General features: G+C 37.2%; 1 non-coding gene across 1 annotated transcript; it reads right to left on the bottom strand.

Moving 5' to 3' along the window:
• Positions 1-9,344: 9,344 nt before the first annotated feature.
• Positions 9,345-9,416, bottom strand: TRNAG-UCC. The gene has a single exon. It is a non-coding gene; the product is annotated as a tRNA-Gly (tRNA).
• Between the last annotated feature and the right edge of the window lie 5,625 nt (positions 9,417-15,041).

Below are 15,041 nucleotides of genomic sequence, written 5' to 3'. Positions count from 1 at the left end.
ATTGAGAACAGATAACGGTCTGGAATTTTGTTCGTCTGAGTTCAATGAGTTCTGCAGGAGTGAAGGGATCGTTCGACATCACATCGTTAGACATACACCACAGCAGAATGGTGTGGCAGAACGCATGAATCAGACATTGTTGGAGAGAGCAAGATGCATGCTCTTTCATGCTGGTTTGACTAGGAAGTTTTGGGCAGAGGCAGTAAACACGGCGTGTTATCTGATCAATCGTGGTCCTCATACTGGCATTGACCGTAAGATACCTTACGAGGTATGGTCTAATGATATGCCTGCAGAATATTCTTCGCTTAGAGTTTTTGGTTGTACTGTTTATTATCATGTCAGTAAGGGTAAACTAGAACCGAGAGCTAAGAAGGGTATATTTGTTGGTTATGGGAATGGAGTTAAGGGATACAGAATCTGGTCGCCTTTAGATGATAGAATTATTCTCAGTCGGAATGTGGTGTTTGATGAAAATTCTATGTTTAACTCTACTGTGAAGTCTATTGCTGCAGAAGATTTGGAAGGTGTTGATAAACAGGTGGAGCTGCAAGTCACTCACGATGAGAGTGAATCACAACTCCAAGGTGGAGAAGATCAACACACTACTGCTGAAGCTACTATTGATACTACTAGTTCTGATGTTCATCTAGAAGCTCGTCAGAGAAACATTGCTATTGACAGAGCTAGGAGGACAGGTGTGAAGCCTCCGTTGAAGTACGGCTTTGAGGACATGATGGCATATGCACTACAAGTTGCCAGTGAGCTGGAAGATGAACCATCTACTGAAGAACCATCCACCTATAAGGAAGCTGTTTCGAGCAGTGAGCGTGCTAAATGGATCACTGCAATGGAAGAAGAGATGGAATCACTATGGAAGAATCTGACATGGGAGCTAGTCAAACGGCCTAAGGGGAGAAAGATTGTGACTTGCAAATGGATCTTCAAGAAGAAGGAAGGGACCATAGTAGATTAGGGTAATTAGGCTTTTTAAAATAAATAAATAAACATATAAAAAAATAAATAAATTAACAAATACAAAAATAATATGGGTAAAATATTAAAATCTATCATTAATATTTGAATAAATTACGTAAAAATATCCTAATATATCCCCCAATATTTGTAATAATCTCGTCAATACAGATGAAATTCACACCACCGTTGACTTACTCTGCCGCGCATTACCATAGTGCATGTGGTCGTCTCGCATCACATGCATCCATCTGCTACACCCGCCATTGTAAGGGGAGAGGGACAGGATTGCTGTGAGATGAGAGATCGGGCTCGAGAGGGTTCTGACACCGATTGGAGAGCGCATTGCGTAGGAGAGAGGGTAGGTTAAGAAATTGTATTTTTTTAAAATTTAAATTAATACTCCATTTGTCCCATAAGAATATGCACTCTTTCCTTTTTAGTCAATCGCACAGGAGTATGCACTTTTTACTTTTAAAAATTCTTTTCTCTCTATTTAGGTGTGACACATTCTTCACTAACAATACTTTAATTACTTTTATTCTTTCCATCTATTTATTATTTTACCAATTGTTCATTAAATCCGTGTCCAACCAAAAATGCGAGTATAATTTTTATGAATTTAATAAAATACTTTTATTATTTATAGTGTTATTTGCTTTAATTTTACAACGTGAATGTTAATTAAATTGAAAAATAAATTTAAGTTATTGTACAAGCAAGGTACGAAGAAACGTACTTAAGAGTTGTGGCCAGAAAAAAAATTAAGGAAAATGATAAAATGATAGAGTTAGGATATAATATGAAACAGAATGGGTTTTGGATTATGCAACTATATGAATAATAGGGGGAAATGACTTTTAATTATTGCAACTATGTCAATAGTAGGGGGAATAAACTTTTAATTTTTGAACTAAAAAGAAAAAGATGCATTCAGACATTCAGTCGTTGCCACTCTCAATTGGATTTGCTCACATTTATAAGATTTTGTAGGGGATAAGTTTCATAATTCACATTAATGCACAATGGTCATATTTGAAAAAGGTAACTTAACTTGAGCATCATTAATCCTGGCCCGGAATCAGGCCTCAAGTCTCCTCCACGTCATCATTCCCCTAAATTTGAGTCACAGACCACAACTGCTCTAACCCTGCAGGCCCCAACCCGTGCCGCAACTAATAAATGACATTATTCACAACTTCAACATATTTTACTCGTAAATGCAATACGTTGAACCAATGGCGGATCTAGAAAATGAAATTCGTGGGGTCGAATATAGTAAAGAATATTTTTGTTATCCTTCGACACTGATGGCGTCCTTTTCATTGCTTCCTGCTCTGATGTCGTCTTCATAAATCCTACTTCTTCCGTTCCATAGTAATGGAGACATTTCTTTTAGGCACGAAGATTAAGAAAAATTGTATTAGGTGAGTTAAGTAGATGGGGAATAAAGAGGAAAATTAAAAAGGTAAGAGAGAGTAAAGTAGGTACGGAAAAATGTGTTGACTTTTACTAAAAAGGGAAATGACTTTATTACTATGGAACGTACCAAAATGATAAAATGACTCTATTATTATGGAACGAGGGAGTACTAAAGTAATCAAATCTGCAAATATTATCAACATCTAAACTATTCTTTTCATGTTTAGCGAACTACATGTCTTAAAAATCGCAACTTGCCGTAAATAATATTGTATCCTATTTTTACTTCATTGTTAATGTAAAATCATAAACTCGATAAGAAGTCTGTTTTGAAGGAAGAATAATAAGATGAACAAATATATCAACATTAAAAATTGACATTTGACAATTGTTTAACTAGACAAAAATAATATGAAGCCTCTCGTAATGAATTAAAATTTTATGAAACACAACCTTTTAATATTATGAAATCCTTTTAATAAATAAGATAGATATGTACATAAATAATTATCAATCCATGTATGAAAAAAATAATAATTACTATGATTTATAGGTATTAATATGATACTAGTAGCCAATCACAGTTAATTATTACTTATAAAAAGTTTAATTATTGAGTGAATTATTTGAGATATTACAACAATTTTATTAATTTTGAATTCTACAGTACGTATTTAACAAAAGAGATAATAACAAACTAAAAGTTGGGTCTCACAATGAGTATTTTTCTTTTTCATCTCCTTCCCTCTTCTCACCTGTAACTCCATTTTCACTCTCTGCAACTCAAAATTTTAAATTCTTCGTCTCCATTATTCAAACAACTCCTCTTTGTATATGAATTTCTTATCTCACACTGATATGACCACCAAGAATCATGACTGCACTTTTTCCCACTCCGGTGCACCGTGGGGTCGGCGGCGACTTCAAAGGCCGGAACTAATGGACTCCCCCTTGCCTTAGCTGGCCAGTGGTGGGGTCGGCCGACCCCGCCCGACCCCACCTGGATCCTCCAGTGCGTTGAACAATTCAAGCCGGGAAAATACATTGTTCAGTCAAAAAAAGAAAATTCCTAATCCTAGAAAAAAAAATTACAAATCCTAGAAAAAATATTGAAATAATTTAGAGGATAGAAATGGAGAAATTGGTGAAAGAATATTGAAGAAATGAGTAAAAATAAGTAAAAAAATAGAAAAAAAGAAAAATAATTTTTTTGGGGGTTTGCGGCCTGTCCCAAAGCAATTAACCCTAGGCCGGGCCGGACCCCGGGACCGGCCCAGGCCGAAACTTCCACTCATCCAACGCAACGCCCGGGCCGGGACTCGCTTTTTGCGGCCCGGCCCCAAGCGTTAATGATGCCCTATCACCACTTCCGAAAGTTGAATAAAGTTTTGCCATAAAACCACATCATTCACACTTATTGCAATCTTAACAATACTACCATAAATATAAAGAGTAAAAATAACTTTCTCAGTGCTTCTTGAAGTATTGCTCAAGAGGAGGGCATGAAGCCACATATAGACAATAAAATTCCTTTTACCATTACAAGAAATGAACTATCTTAATTAATTTCGCAGTACTATAACTTTGTTGCCTTGAATCTTTATATCGTTGACTGTGAAACCACTTTCTCCCAACTAAACTCCAAGAGATAAAAATACTAATCACGAAAGAAGCATGTGTAACATAGAGTAATTCTAAATTTAAAATTATTTTAGAGAGTAAAGAATTAAAATTAGAATTATGAATGTCTTAAAATCAAAACTATTAACTCATTTAGTATTAATATATTATATAGTATTAAATTTTAATTTACTGCACATTACAATTAATTGAGCTACGAACACTAATATTTTATAAAATAAAAATAATATTAACTATATATCTTTAAAAATTAGAAAATGAGTGAAGAACATGTGAATATTTTTGACTGAGGTTTGACCTAAAGTTCCAAAAATTAAGAATTTAAAAAAATTAAATACTTTAAAGAAATAAAATAACATAAATTGAAAAATTTTTGGGTACAAAGACATTTTTGGGCTTTCATAAAATTAGAGTATCTTGTAATACTCCCTCCGTCCCTAAAGAGTATGCACTATTTCCTTTTTCGTCCGTCCCCAAAGAGTATGAACGTTCAATTTTGGAAACTCTCTTATCTCTAATGAGGTGGGACTCATTCTCTACTAACAATACTTAAAAAAAAATTCTTCATCTATCTCTCTCTTACTTTACGAATAATACATTAAAACCCGTGCCGAACCTAAGGGTATCCACTATGGGACCGCCGCGCCTATAGCCCCGGCGGGGGCGATCCCGGGGCGGATTATAGTGTAGGCGACGTCTGCCCCGGGGCGGACGGTCATTCGGCGAATCCGGGGCGAGGACGCGCCGACGATAGGCGCACCGGCGGTCCTCGAAATTTGTTTTTTTAAATTACCTCTATAAATACCACTCCTCCACCACCCATTTTTTCACCATTTTCACACACTCTCCCTTCATTAACTATCTACACTTCCACTCTCTAAAAATGCACGGTGGAGACGACGAATCACCCGGCTCGCAGGAATTGGGCTATGACGGCAATCCTTCACAGCCGTCGGGATACGGCGGCTATCCTTCTCAGCCGTCGGGATATGGTGGCTATCATTCTCGGCCGTTAGGATAAGGCGTGTCTCCGTCCCAGCCGTGGATCTGGAGTCAATCTCCACCGCCGTGGGCATCGAGTCCAAACCTTCCTCCATCTCAGTCGTGGAGGTCTTCTCCAACTCCCCCACCATTTCAACGGAATCTGAGTCACTTGGCGTTTGGAGATTACAGACCCAACCTCGACGCGCTTAACCAGCCGCGTCCGAAGTCCTCTTTCCTATCCAGCCAATCTCCTTACACCGAAGCAGATCAAGACGCACTGGATACCATGATGGGGCTGCTCAGTTCCGGCGTCCCGGATACGCCTGCAGCCCGGGTGGAAACGCTCGTTCCGACCCGAAGCAGTGCCGGGGGCGGTGGCGGTGGCTCGAGCAGCGGCGTCGGCAGTGGCGGTGGTGAGGACTCCAAACAAGGCAAGCTCTACACCAAAGCAGAGTCCATTGCCGTGGCGAGGGCGTGGGATGCCATCACATCGGACCCCATAGTGGGCACCGATCAGACCGAGGGGAGCTTTTGGCGGCGCGTCCTGATGGCATACGACGAGTTCAAACCTGCCGGCGCCTGAGAGCGCGACCCAGAACAGATCCGCAAAAAGTGTTCTAGGATTCTGCCGGCTACCAAGCGGTTCGCGTGCATATACCAGAACAACCTTCTCCACGCTGAGAGTGGCCGAAGCGCAACAGACGTGAAGGCCCTGTCGATGGGCCAATACAACACGGAGGGTTGGCCAAAGTTCACAATGTGGGAGGAGTATCTAGTCCTCGCGGATTGTCCGAAATTCAAGGCAATCTGCGCTCAAGAGGTCACTAGAGCTCCCTGGCCGAGCAGAACGACGAGCAAGTTGAAGAGCCCGCCCCTACACACACTCGGTGAGGACGGCCCCCGGGACAACAGGCCTCTATCCGCAGTGCCAGAGGGGCTCGAAGTGCCTCCCGCCTATCGTCGGCAGCGTTTGGATCGCGCATCCCGTAGCCCGCCCCAATCCCACAGCCCATGGTTCCTAGTCCCTACGAGGTCTTGAGGGAGAACCTCGATGTGCGGTTGATGCAACAACTGCAGGACGTCTGCAGCAAATACCTAGCCACCGATGACCCGTACATCAAGAATATATACCAGAAGCTCATCACTCGGATTGAGCGTCGTCTAGGGTTGGCTGATGATGCTCCTGGGGGAACCGCGGCCGGCAGCAGCGAGGGAGGAGAAGGAGGAGGAGGAGAAGAAGAAGAAGAAGAAGACGAGGAAGCTGACTCCGACACCGAGTAGACGGCGGCAGAGTTTTTATTTGTATTTTATTTTAAATATTCGTTATATAATTTTACAATTTTCAATACAACGAATATTCGGTCCCAATTACCTCGTTTCTAATTATTTACATTGCGATGATTTTAATTATACCTGATTGAAACTAAAAACATTTTAAAATGAAAATTGATTATAAAATTTGTTGGCTATTGGAAGTGTCCACCATAGTGGCAGAAACAAATTTTTGAGGCTGTGGACAAAAACTGGGGTGGAGCTATTGGGATGTCCGCCTTATAGTAGACACTCTAAAGTTCATATTCTTTGGGGACTGAGGGAGTATGATATTTTCTCTATTTCTCGGTTATATTATTTTCATATAGTTTGGGTACTTCAAATGAGTAGAGGAGCCAATAATTCTTTTTATTGGGGGTTGCAAGTTTCTGATTAATAATTGTTTAGTTTTTTTTATGGGATCTGAGAGGAACAGATGGAAAGTGAAAATAATTAAATTATGGACAATAGAAACTATCAAACTATAAACACATGTGGAGATAAATTCCATGTGAATTACTTTATTTTTATAAATTGTAAAGATGTAAATAGTGTGTGAAATTTATTACATGGAATTACTAGTCGAGAGAAAATCAACAAAACCTAGAAATGAAAATTAACGATGCTAGTAATATAGTATTTACAAATGTATGGGGTATAAAAATATTTTTTATTCATAGATATGTATAGATTAAAATTTAAAAATGAAAGAAAGCAATGATACTATATAATTATTTTGCATATTTAAGTAAACGAATAATGTTTTATTCTTAGATATAAGTATGATTTAAATTTTTTGAAATGAATTTGAATGAATATAATATTCTAACATAAAGGCAAATTAAACATAAAAGAGAATTATAAAAAGTGATAAAAATATACAATAAATATGCGTACCTGAAGAGTTTCGAAATCAAGATATTTCATAGGATAGACGGATCCGGAAACCAGCTAAGCTAGACACTCTTTACTATATATTTATGTACATTTGTATACATATGTAATATAGGTAAAGTTAAAATGGCCGAGGGGCCCAATAACCCGGCATCATCGTGTCTTTATCACTGTCAAAGGCCATTAGCAATGGGGTGTTATTAGGGGCGCTCTATGCACCGCCACGTCATCATTTTTATCCTCCTACCCTTTCACCTGCAGTGGGACGCCATAAGCATTTTTTTATTTGAATATTTAAATAACTACAAAAATTGAGAAAAAACTTCATTTCATTTATAAAAATTAATACATTACAATACGAATTCAAAAAATACGCAAACTCAGCGACGGCGGTTACGGGCCTACACTTCTTCAATCATGTCGTTCATGAGCTGAGCATGGTCTTGTTGGTTGGGCATTGAGGCCTGTCTAGATAGAACCTCATTGAAGCCCATCGGTAATCCTCTAGCGGGGGGCGCGGTCGCCGTGCTGGAGGAGCTAGATGCACCTTCATCATAGTTTCAGTCGGTGATGCTCCCACCTTCATGCTCGACTATCATGTTGTGCATGATTATGCACGCATACATGACATCGGCGATGACTTCCTTGAACCAGAGACGAGCCGGCCATTTCACTATTGCCCACCGTGTTTGGAGCACACCAAATGCCCGCTCGACATCCTTCCGCGCCGCCTCCTGCTTTTGCGCAAATAAAACCCTCTTCTCACCCATTGGGCAACTGATCGTCTTCAGAAAAAGGCCACCGTAGGTATATGCCATCGGCCAAGTAGTACCCCATGTGGTATTGACGCCTGTTGGCAATGAACTCGATGGCCGGGCCGTTGTCATTGCATTGCTCGGTGAAGAGGGTGGATGAGTTGAGGACGTTAATGTCGTTGTTCGACCCGGCTACGCCGAAGTAAGCATGCCAGATCCAGAGCCGATGGTCAGCGACGGCTTCGAGGATCATCGTCGGGTGGCTGCCCTTGTATCCACTAGTGAATTGGCCTCTCCACGCCGTCGGACAATTCTTTCACTCCCAGTGTATACAGTCAATGCTCCCTAGCATCCCAGGAAAGTCGTGCGCTGTCTCGTGCATCTTCATCAGGCCCTGACAATCAATAGCAGTCGGCTTGCGCAAATATGTGTCGTCGTAGGCCTCCACAACTCCCCTACAGAATCTCTTCAGGCACTCCCGGTCTGTTGTCTCCTCGACGTGGAGGTACTCGTCGAAAATGTCCGTCGTGGTGTCGTAGGCCAACTGACTGAGTACAGCTGTGCACTTTTGCAACGGTGTAAGTCCGGGTCTGCCGACGTCATCTTCCCGATACGTTATGTATTCATCACGAGACTCCAACGTCTGGACAATGCTGAGAAAAAGGTAATGCGGCATTCTAAATCGGCGGTGGAAAACAGTCGGGCACCACCGTGGTTGCTCGGCAAAATAGTCTGCAACTAGACGTTGGTGAGCTGCCGCGTGGTCGCGTCGGACAATCGTCCGACGTTGAATAGGCCTGCGGATCTGCTCCGCCGCCGCTGCCTCCTCGCACTGCATTTCGACTAAGCATTCCGCCATGGCCTCTTCAATGTTTGCATCTAAGGCATCCGAGGTCGGACTATCTTCCTCCGAGGAACTAGTGTCGTCGTCGTGGTTCATTTTGGTATGTGAGAGATGAGAGAAATGAGAGAGGCGAGATGTTCGTATGAACAAGTGAATGAGAAACGAGGTTTAAATAGACAAAATTCGGAAAAAAATAAAAAAAACGCGTGCCATCGTCAGTGGAGCGTACAATGGTTCCCGATGGCGCGGACGATGGCCTATTGTCTGCGCTTCTTCTGCGCCCGAAGCTTAGGGCTTGGGCGTAGGGCGTGCCATCGTACGGGCACCCACAATGGAGCCCGGTGGCGCGCCCGAGGACGATCATTTTGATACATCGAGCGCGCTATCGTCCGCCACTGTGGCTCCGCGGACGATGCGTCATCCGTGCCCGACACTTAGTGCGCGGACGACCTATCGTCCGCCCACTGTGGGCGACGCGGACGATGGAGCGGACGATGCAACTCATTTTCCTTAAAAAATGCGTTTGCCGGGAGTCGAACCCGGGTCTATTGCTTGGAAGGCAATTATCCTAACCATTGGACTACAAACGCTAATTGAGATATTTTGAAAACTAATTATTAAAAATGCTTAGTGCCTTACTAATTATTTGTTAGCTTCGTTAAAGTAGGCCACTAAATAGTTTTAGATTTACACGAATTTATTCGCAATAAGGTTATATTTAATTACTATGATTGGGAAAATGAATAAATAAAATTATGATTAAAAAGTAGAATTCGGTGAAACGAGAATTTGCTTCTTCGGGTTATTAAGATGATTAATTTTATAAATGAAATGAAGGTTTTTCCCAATTTTTGTAGTTATTTAAATATTCAAATAAAAGAAAATGCTTAGGGCGCCCCACTGTAGGTGGAAGGATGGGAGGATAAAATGCTGACGTGGAGGTGCATAGGGCGGGCTTTAGGGCGCCCCACTGTGGATGCTCTTACTTCGCTTCTTTCGGTCACTTTATATCAACTCATATTTTTATATTTCTCTAAAAATTATAGAAAGCAAAAAATTAAAATAAAAAATACTATGAAATTCTTAAATAAACTTCCTTCATCCCATAAAATATGGGTATATGATATGCCACGGGAATTAAGACAAAATTGGTAAAGTAAAAGAGAAGATGAGAAGAGTAGTTAAAAGTAGTGTTAGTGAATAGTGAGACCCTATTATTATTAGTGTTTTAATGGTGGTATAAGTTTAAATAACTTGATGTATATGCGTAACAAATTGAGATAACTTTCCATAAATGGAAATGTTCATATTTTTATGGGACAGACAAAAATGGTGGAATATTAATTATAAAAATTAAAAATATAAATTTAATTGACAAAAATCATCTTTCTTCTATCTTTCACTATTGTTTACATTCTTTATTATTTTCATATTATTAAAGTTTAGTACTACAATATAGTATATTTTAATTTTAACTATCTTATTTCGTTTGAAGTCATTTAAATAACTAAATTTATAATTTTAATTTTTATAATTAATATATTCCTATACATTAATAGGAGGCAAAAAAAGATGCTTCATCTATGGAATACGAGGGAAGTTTATCTAATTAACTCTTAAATGATTTAGTTCATGTTTATCTTACAATAAATATCATTGGTAAGATCATCATTATCAGTATCCAATAAATAATCATAATAAAGTCACTTCGCATGCCAAGCATAACATTAATAAGATCTCGAAATTCAGCGTCTAATATAAGTTGAAATTAAATAACATGTTCATGCAATTGATAGCACATGTATGGTTTGAGCAAATATTCATAATAAGTTAACAACAATCCCAAAATAATAATAATAGTTGATTGCTTAAGTATTCATGATTTTGACCCGATTTTGATAGAGGATTAAATAATCTCAACTGGTTTAGTTCTTTGGATTTAGGTTAGGGTAAAAATTTTAAAAGATCTTATTACAGAATTTAAAAATTAGTCTATTTATTTGAAAGTGTCCCCTTGAATAAGTAGGAGTACTATTAAGTTGAAAGGGTCTTGAATAAGAGTAGAGACATTTGAAAGGGTCTTAAATAAAATTAAATACTACTGTAATTACCTAATTTCAATATTGAAAAACATTAACCGGACATTGCCAATTGCACGATAGTAGGTAATTTCGTAGTTTAGGGTACACACACTACACTTTAAAAAATTGTACTGTAGTAAAATATTTATTAATGCTACTTAGATAGTCAGCGGCTTGAGCTGATAGTGAGCCGCCAAAGCCGGCTCATATACACGACATCTAGCTGGCAACTACAACATGGGTCAGCTCTCTCCAGGCAGTTTCCTACGTGGCGAGATATCATTGGAAGCCGTATGTGACGCTGAAGCCCAACGCGCAAAAAGCCGATCAACGTTTCCCGCGGGTCCCGCAAAAGTAGGCGATGGACCCGACCCGGTTATTGCAGTTTGGATATTTCGGGTCTTTTTTAATAATCAAATGACGGTGTGACTTAATTAATTATGTAGTGCTTGTTTTTTTCCAAATAGGAGTGATCGACCACTTCTATTTGGCAAGATTTTATGACTAATTCACACGACAAATCACATTCATCTGTTAAACTAAGCATATGATGTAGGTATGATATTTGCAATTTATAATTTTTATCATTTAGTTAATTATATCGATAATTAACATATTTGTTATATTTTGAAGTCTAATAACCAACTATTTTGGTTATCTTGTAGTGATGTTTGTTTATTTTCATGCACCAATAATCTCATTCACTTCACAAATATTTTTTGAATAAAAAAATTGGAGACTTAAATGTCATTTTTTAAAGACACGGTAGAATTGGAAAAAATACTCTTTTTGTCCCACAAAGCATGTAACTAGGTTGGATATGAAATTTAATACACAATCAGTAAAGTAAGAAAATATAGTGAAAATAGTACTTCCCCCGTTCCATGTTAATAGAGTCATTTTTATATTTTGGAAAATTTCAAGTTAATTGAGTCATTTTTATTTTTGGCAAAAAAATAATTGTATCTTTTACTTTATTCTTTCTTCGTCTCTCTTACTTTATTTTCTCTTACTTTATTTACCATCCATTTAACACACTATTCTTAAACTATGTGCCGAAATTAGATGCTTCTATTAACAAGTGACGGCGGGAATACTGGTAAAGAGTAATATCCATATTATTAACAGTGTTAAATATTTCCAAAATTAGAGAGAGACAAACTAAAAGGAAAGATTCATACTTGTTTTCTTTGGAGGGATGGAGTAGTATCAAACGCTTATGAAGAAAGAAAAATGAAAATAAATTAGAATAAACGAAATTCAAAAGAATAATTGTGCCTGATTTGGATGTAGAGGAGCTCACATTATTATTAGGTAGCTTGACATAAATTTATTAAAATATATACATGTGAATGTATGTTGTATCCAGCACATTTAATCACTTTGACATTATACAAATTAGAAATGATTTCAGCAATTAACAGTGGCGTCAATATTTTTCATTAGAAGATTGTCAGCTGGCACCAATAATACTCCATTTATTTATAGATAGATAATACCATTTCATCGAAAAATGTTAATGAAAATGTAATGCTATTATATTATTCTGTTTCATAATAAATGTCATTATTTTCTTTTTTATTTATCTCATAATATATTTTACTATTATTTTATTTTTTTATTGAAAAACTTGTTTTTTTTATATAACACAAAACAATGTCTTCTAAAATTTCACATTATTAAGTACTCCCTCTGTACCACTACAAGTGAGGCGTTACTTTCTGGCCGTTGTTTTGCGAAGACGATAATAAATAGTTAAAGTTGAGAGAAAGTAAAGTAAGAGAGAGAATAATATAGTAGAGAATCGTACATACATTATTATCTTATTTACTTTACTTTACTTTATCTCTACTCTAACTATTTATTATTATTTTTGTAAAACAACGTCCGATTTGAAGCGCCTCACTTGTAGCGAGACGGAGGGAGTAGTATACTACTATGTCATTAACAAAGGAAGCACTATGTACTATGTAGCAACTCCACTAGTAAAATAAATGGCATTACTTCCCAGTCAAAAGTATAAACCGAAAAACGACATTGTTAAGTCCAAAAATGTGATATACATACGGCATTGCTTCCCAATTCCCATTGAAGAGTATAAATACAAAAATGGGAATGTGCCATGATTTGCGTCCGATTTTGAACACTTTACATATGCATGTTTGACATGTGTTCAGACTGCATACGAACTCTGACATGATACCCAATTGGTCAACCTTTTGCATGTTGTCAGTCACCAAATTGGAACTCATGATATATGATTAATAAGAGTGACCACAATGTGGCGGCGCGGCAGGGGAGAGAGCGCCGAGAATGCGACGAGGACGGGCGGTGGCGGCGGTTTTCGGCGCACAGCAGCAGTGGCCTAATGCGCGCCACCGGCCACCACAGCAGTGGCGTCCGATTTTTTTATTTTTTTAATTATTTTTGAATAATTATTTTCTTAATTATTTTTGTCTAATTAATTTTATTCTAGTCCAATTAAAATATACCAACAATTGAAAAATAATGTGATTTGTGACTGTGACGTGGCTGTTATTAGGCCGGACAAGTTTTTGTGGCTGTGCTGACTAGGCGGACAAGTTTTTGTGGCTGTGGCGTGACTGTTCTGCCTCTATTGTGGACATTCTAAGAGTAATACTCCATCCCGTCCCATAATAGATGTCACTTTTGTTTTAGTTTATACCACAAAACTATCACATTTCAATTTTAGAAAATGTTTTTATCTTATATTAATATAAATATATTATTTTCTCTCTATACTTAAAACAGAAAACAATATCTCCTAAAATCAAGTGTTATTCCCCAAGTGTATTATCTATTATAGAACGGAGGGGCTAATATTTTCTATGCAAAGATTACACTAGTTGTAGTAGTCCATATTTCTATTTTATACATTAAAATCAGCATTATTATTTTTATTTTTTGAAATTTGTTCATCCACGAACACTGCAATGTTATCCACTTCAGTGTTGCCGTTTTGAAGTTGGGACAAAGACTCAGTCGAGTTGTAGTTCAGCATCGGGTTCTCCGTTCACCCAAATGGAGTGTCAGTGTGCTACATGTCTATCAGATAAGGACTGTAGACAACAGGCCTCGATCCGGATATGTTGGGTGTTGCAGATCCTTGAGTACCCGATGTCGGATAATCTGGCGTCAGCATGCTCCATTGGCTCATGCTCCAGCTCGAGTTGGATGGTGGTTGTTGGTCAGACATATTTGCACAATTGTTAATGAAAACGTGGAGAGAAAATTAGATAGAGAATGAAAATGTTGAGAGTTTGGTGTGATGTTTTTTTTATGAATGAGATATTTATAGATGATTTGAGGATGAATCGGATGATAAAAAAATTTAATGGAAGAAAAACGGTGATAATGGTAACATTTGAGGTAGTGGGATTTTTTTTTTATTTTCGCCGAATTAAAAAAAAAAGAGTGAACTACATAAATGATACATGATCTTTCACTTTCGCACATAAATAGTAACTGATCTTTATTTTGTATCGCTTTTGGTACCTATTAATCACATATTTAGTACCTGATAAGATTTTCACCCCAAAATGCCCTCTAAACAAATGCATTTTTCTGTTTGTGTCATAAAGGATATTTTGGGCATAAACAAAACTAGTACCAAAAGTGATATTATAATATCTTCTTTCATTCTCCTCACTCTTTATAATATTATTATTAATCAATATTAATATTATTATTTTAATGTTATAAATTAATAATTAATTTATTTTTTAATATCATTCAAATATACTTAAATATAATTATATCTATAGTTATATTTAATTATTATAATAATATTATTTTTATAATATAAAAACTAGTACTAATTAATAAATAATTATAGTATAATTATTTAAATTATGAATCATATAATATTATATAATATTAACAATTATTATTATTATTATTATTATTATTATTATATAAATTAAATTAATAACTAATCGATATAGTCTTAATAAAAATTTAAAATTGTGATTTATTTATAAAGAGTTGAATATTTTTAGTTAGGTGTTTCAACCCTAAAATGAGTATAAAATAATTTAATAAATAATATTTAATTACTTTAAATAATTAATTTAATTAGGTGTTTTGTTCTTGATTTATATTACGAATGCAATT

The sequence above is a fragment of the Salvia splendens genome, chromosome 5 (genome assembly GCF_004379255.2).
Source record: "Salvia splendens isolate huo1 chromosome 5, SspV2, whole genome shotgun sequence".
Taxonomy (NCBI): Eukaryota; Viridiplantae; Streptophyta; class Magnoliopsida; order Lamiales; family Lamiaceae; genus Salvia; species Salvia splendens.
This window is presented reverse-complemented; position numbering and strand designations above follow the sequence as displayed.